Below are 5,456 nucleotides of genomic sequence, written 5' to 3'. Positions count from 1 at the left end.
AGTCAGTCAGGAACTGTCTCGCAGCCAACAGGGTTTTCCACTGTATGGATTCCCCAAAAAGAATGTTCACCAAGCCGCATAAACGCATGTTCACCGTCTATCGTTGACGTCCTATTGTCCCTCTTTTGTTTGTACTCTTAACTTTTTTGGGAATCGTGGATAACATTGTTCTCTTTTGTTCTCTGGTATATTTGTCCACAGTTTGAAAAGATGCACACATACACTGTGTGACAGGTTTGTCATGAGTGATACTTTAGACAGAGTTTTGTGAAGACACTTTCCCATTTCATGTTTCTTAAGGTTCAAGTGAATGATATACATGTACATGTTGCTTGTAACAGCAGAAGACAATTTAGGGCCATTCTTGAATGCGTCATACGTGTTTGGCCATTTGAATTCTAAATGCTGACCGAGATGGTAGAATCACTCAGTAACTCTGCCTTGACATGTTTGAAAGAAGGATGTTGGCATAGCTTCATTTCAGCCGCTTATTATTACTGTGCCTCCCTGAATAGAATAAAACAGAAAATAGTTCATCAGAAACAGCACAATACCAAATTCATGTCTAGCAAACTGCTCAGCACCTACTGGACACAATGACTTTGTACCTGCCTCATGCAAAAGTATGATATTAGCAGGGATGTGTTAAAGTCCAAAAGTGTACATTGTCCAAATTTGAAAAATCAAGGATAAGTTCACGCTCATTTGTTTTTACTTAACCTCTGTTTGCATATGTGGTTGAATTATGTTGAACTATGCACACAATGTTTAATTATTACTGAAATGCTTCAAGTATAAAGCTACATATATATAAGCATTATTATCTTCTTTTTAGAAGCATGTAATTGGATATCTCCCTCCCCCTCCCCAAAAAAGTGTTTTACTTTAATGGCACAAATGGTCTACAAAACGAGGAAATCAGGTGATCCAAGAAAAAGTTGCATGCTTGTCATTTTAATCAAATCAAGACAGTTGAACACCGTGTGAATAACCCCTGTTGAGAGTTATGTGGTTCAGAGAAACCTTGTTCTTTTCAGAACCACACAAATCACAAAGACAGATTATTCACACAGTGCTTCTACAAACCAGTAAGTTTTTAAAGAGAAGAAACATTAACAATCACCCCCCTACCCCACCCTTTGGGACGAGGCCTATTTTCGCTCGCCTCGGGTCTGGTTCGCCGAATTTTTCAGAGACATGAATTTTACAATAGTGCACAGACATGTAGATTATGGTGTACCCTGTCGAAAAAGTTTGTTCCTGAATCCACAATTTGTTTGGGAATGAGAAAATCTGGGATAAAAGTACCGAAAATTCTACATGAGAAAAACATTAGAAACAGCGCCCTCTATTGATCTAGTCAGAAACCTTTTCTCACGCAATGGCCGTCCGAGCTCGGGCAGTCTGTTCTTGACGCAAATATTTTTATTGTTCTCGCAACTCGGACCAGGATCTCACCCCAGCATCCACCCGGGTTTGCAAGAATGATATACCCGAGTCAAAAACAAGACCTGCCCAAACTGGGCCAATGAGTGCTTGCTAGATGAGAATTCTTTCATTATTTCACATTATTTTTCATTATTCCAAATTTGTGTTATTTCTCATCGGGATATATATCTTTGTTACAGTTTTGTCCATCATGAAATGTTTAAGTTTTGAATTTAAGATCAAATGTTATGTATTAGCTACATAAACATCGATTGGTATAGTTAAACCCCAGATCAGAACAACTTTGTAAACTCTTATCTTTTCTCAGGGTTACATGTTTGCAACAGTAATAGAAGTGCATGGCATCTGGTGCATATGGTTCAATTCCTGTTATCCAAGTCACTCTTGAACTGAACACAATGGAAAAAATCCCTAAAATCAAACAATCTCACTCACCTAAACAATTTTCAAGACTAACATGCACAGTCCGAGTCACGCTGTTGGAGACCACACTGGCAACTGGGAGACAACATTTTGATTGGTGGTTGAGAACATCTACAAATAAGTCAATACAAGAAAATCAAATGTTTCAGGATCTATTGGGTTCAGTACTGAATGAGACTTGAAGATTTGCATGATGAACACGGTGAATGAATGGAAGGTTTGAAGTAACACCGTGTGAATGATATCTCTTGAATTTCAGGGCAGTACAACACAAATCACAAAGACAGATTATTCACACCATGATACTGCAAACCTCGCATTCAATGAGCTTTATTATTCAAATAAATATACACAAACCAGTAAGCTTTGTAAGAAAAAATAAATAATAAAATAAACCCCCAAACCGCCCAAAATCTACCAAGTTCACTCACCTGAAAAATATTAATAATACTGGCACGCAGAGTGATGCTGTTGGAGAGCACACTGGCAACTGGGAGAAACATGCAGATTTGTGGTTGATGACTTCTGCAAACAACAAAATCCAATGTTTAAGGATATAAAACTAATAGTTCCAGTACTCAAACAACTTATGTATACCGAAACTAGCAAGTCTGACTTTGACACTGGACCTCAGAATGCCAAAGATCACACCTCCGAGAAGCTTCAATATCAGATTTTGCTCTTCAGCAACAAAAACATAATGTAGATGTATACTCAGTGGGTTACCTTCTGATTGAAAGTTAGTAAACAATCACTCGGGTGGGACTTAAACCCACAACCTCATGCTTTCTACATCTGGACTAGAAAGCAGGACGTCATGTGTTTGAGTCCCATCCCAGGGATTGCTTTCTAACTTTCACTCGGAAGAAAACACACTCTACGTGTTTAAAGTGTTGATACATCGGTGAAGGGCAAAACCTAATATTGATGTATACATTTTTGTACAACGAAAATTCCACCCCACAAATAGCCAAAGAAACTTGTACTGCCACAACTCTTCACAAAAAGATTAAATGAGCTTTTCAAAGAGGAACATATACTGTACATGTACTTTACAGTAAGCAAAAAACAAATCAAAGTTTAACTTGGAAAACAGTGAATTGTAAGAGAAACAAAAGCATGCATCTGACATTAAAGTGGTACTTACATGTACTTACTTACTGCTGCACTTGACCATCAGTGAGTTGTAGTGACCTGCAACCTCCCTGATCAAGAGCAAAGGACCAGCACTCGATTGGCGACAGCTGCACAGCATCCACAACCTGCTTAAGCCAGGGAAGCCGGGGACGACCACGAGGCCTCATCCAGGTGGCAGGCCGTTGCCCAAGGTGGAACTGGACGGCAGCATCAAGGGCAAGACGAGCAGGGGTAGGAGCTTGGAGGCGCCGAACATGACCAAAAAGGGTGTGTCGCCTCCCTGAGATCTCAGACAAAATGTTACCTGGATGATTGCATTGGAAATGAAACTGCACCATGAAACTCCAAGTATACAACACTGACACTGCATGTGGAAAGCTTGAATGCGTTCTTGTTCTTTCATGCGCGATAAAACCAAAGTTTTACCAAAAGACTAGCCTTGCTTCTCCAAAGACAATCAAGTTAGCCCATGATGGTACTGGCGATGCCAATTCTGCATAGTATGTCCTTACTGCAGAAACCTGATGAGTCGATAGTGCACTCAAAATAACAAAAGGACTCAACAGATTCGACAACATCCCAATCCAGAGAAATTTGAACAGGTGCTGGACCGCATAGTGACTGAACCTTGGTTTTTGTCCATGATGGTTTAGGCCCACGTAAGTGGCTTTACGGTCAAAGGTTGCGAGAAGTTCTCCCCATGTGGTTGGATCCTTTGAAGAGAGCGGCATCATCTGCATACAGGAGGTCGGTAAACCTGTGATTGCCTGCATTGAATCCTCACACTGTGACAGGATAGTGTCCATGGCTAAGCAGAACAAGGTTGGTGCCAGCACACAGCACTGCCGAACTCTGGACGAAGGAGGGAGAAAGGTCGTTGCCAACCTTGACCCTGGTAGTCTTTCCAGTGGGACAGGGTTTCATCCACCCAGTTGCAGGGAGAACGTTCTGCCTTGGAAATCAGAAATGAAGCTGAATGCTTGCTACATCCGTGAAGACACTTGACTGCCTTGAAGGCGGGGTGGAGATTTTTTTGTTTCAGGCCAGCTTCGGCTTCAGAGACAACAGAGTCGTACCAAGCATCAAGGTCTTGCTTCGCTTTGGCCTTGTACATCCCCACCAGACAGTTACTTTCAGCATGGTGGCAGCTCAGACGAGCACCACATTTATGCTCTATGATGTCAATGGTCTCTCCGGTGAGCCTGGGGACGCTGCTTTGAAAGACAGGAACGAACAGCAGCCTCAACGGCACCGAGAACTGTATCACGGTACGGGACCCAGGAGTCTTCAACAGAGTTGGACAGTTGATCAAGAACATCAAAGCAGTTCCGAACCTCAACAGAGTAGTTCGTGACCACCAGAGGGTCTGTTGGAAGAAGATGGTGGTCTCGGCGCCGTTTGGGCAAAGTCTTCTTGGTGAAGTGGTACAAATGCCAATAAAATATCAGACACATTTATTCTCACCTGATTAGTGCTTGCAGGGTGTAGGGCCACAGTCTAACCTGCTGATCGCACAGCAACTTTGGAATACATGCACAAGTTGCACCCTTCACATATTGACAGGAAAATGTAGCCATGTTGACAGTTGACTGTTGAGTTTGTCTTTCGCACTGATGACTCAATTTGTGGATGAAGCTACAGAGTATGGGGGGGGGGGGGGGAGAGGTCCAGGTGATCTAGCTATGGGGGGGGGGGGGTATCCTGCCCAAGACATCTTTATTTCATGGAGATGGCCTCGATGCTGGTAACCTCCAATGCTGGTGGCCCTGAGGACATCGATGTTAATGACGAAATAACTCCATGAAAACTTGACAATGGTGTAAGCCAACACTCACTGAAATGCTTATGAGCCACACTCAGCATCGTACAACAGAGAAGTAGGTGATACTAACGTACTGCACTTCAGAATACAACTTCATGATCTGCATGAAAAATATTATTCATAAATACCTCAGACAGTTTAGCCATTCCTATTGGTCGAGAGCCCGTCACGTGGCCGGTATTAAACGGATGATAAAGACATGGCTAGCTGGTCTAAAACACTTTTCCAGTGTCACAATAAAATGTGGACTCCTAAAAATCCAGTGCCTCTTATCGTTTCATTGGTTGAACGTTCACAATCCTCACGTAGGCATGCGCAACACTACCAGGGAGTTAGAATTTTATAGTTCTAAATTCAAAACGCAACGCGCCAGGTGCGTTCTGCGCGACATCGCGTAGAACATGATACGCGCGCGTCAATCTCCATAAAAGGGTTGTTTTCATCTTACTCGCCAGCTGAACACTCCATTATTTTGCAGGAGGGATGTTTCAAAAAGCATAAAGTGAATTTGTTGAACAAAATCGGGATGTTTTGAACGAATTATATGATTTTTTTTTACCGAAAAGGTATTTATGAATGGGAATAAATATGTACTCCGTCGGTATTTATCACTCTGTTTAAGACC

The 5,456-nt window shown here is 42.1% G+C and overlaps 1 long non-coding RNA gene across 1 annotated transcript; it reads right to left on the bottom strand.

Annotated features, from left to right (window-relative positions):
- Nucleotides 1-241: 241 nt before the first annotated feature.
- Nucleotides 242-4,648, bottom strand: LOC119733310. Its single transcript, XR_005271772.1, has 4 exons — nt 3,020-4,648; nt 2,304-2,397; nt 1,885-1,983; nt 242-507 (listed from the first exon to the last, which is right to left on the bottom strand). It is a non-coding gene; the product is annotated as an uncharacterized LOC119733310 (long non-coding RNA).
- Nucleotides 4,649-5,456: the final 808 nt, after the last annotated feature.

This window comes from Patiria miniata, unplaced genomic scaffold, assembly GCF_015706575.1.
Source record: "Patiria miniata isolate m_02_andy unplaced genomic scaffold, ASM1570657v1 HiC_scaffold_25, whole genome shotgun sequence".
NCBI classification, from domain to species: domain Eukaryota; kingdom Metazoa; phylum Echinodermata; class Asteroidea; order Valvatida; family Asterinidae; genus Patiria; species Patiria miniata.
The sequence above is the reverse complement of the archived record's forward strand: the minus strand, read 5'-3'. Positions and strand labels throughout refer to the sequence as shown.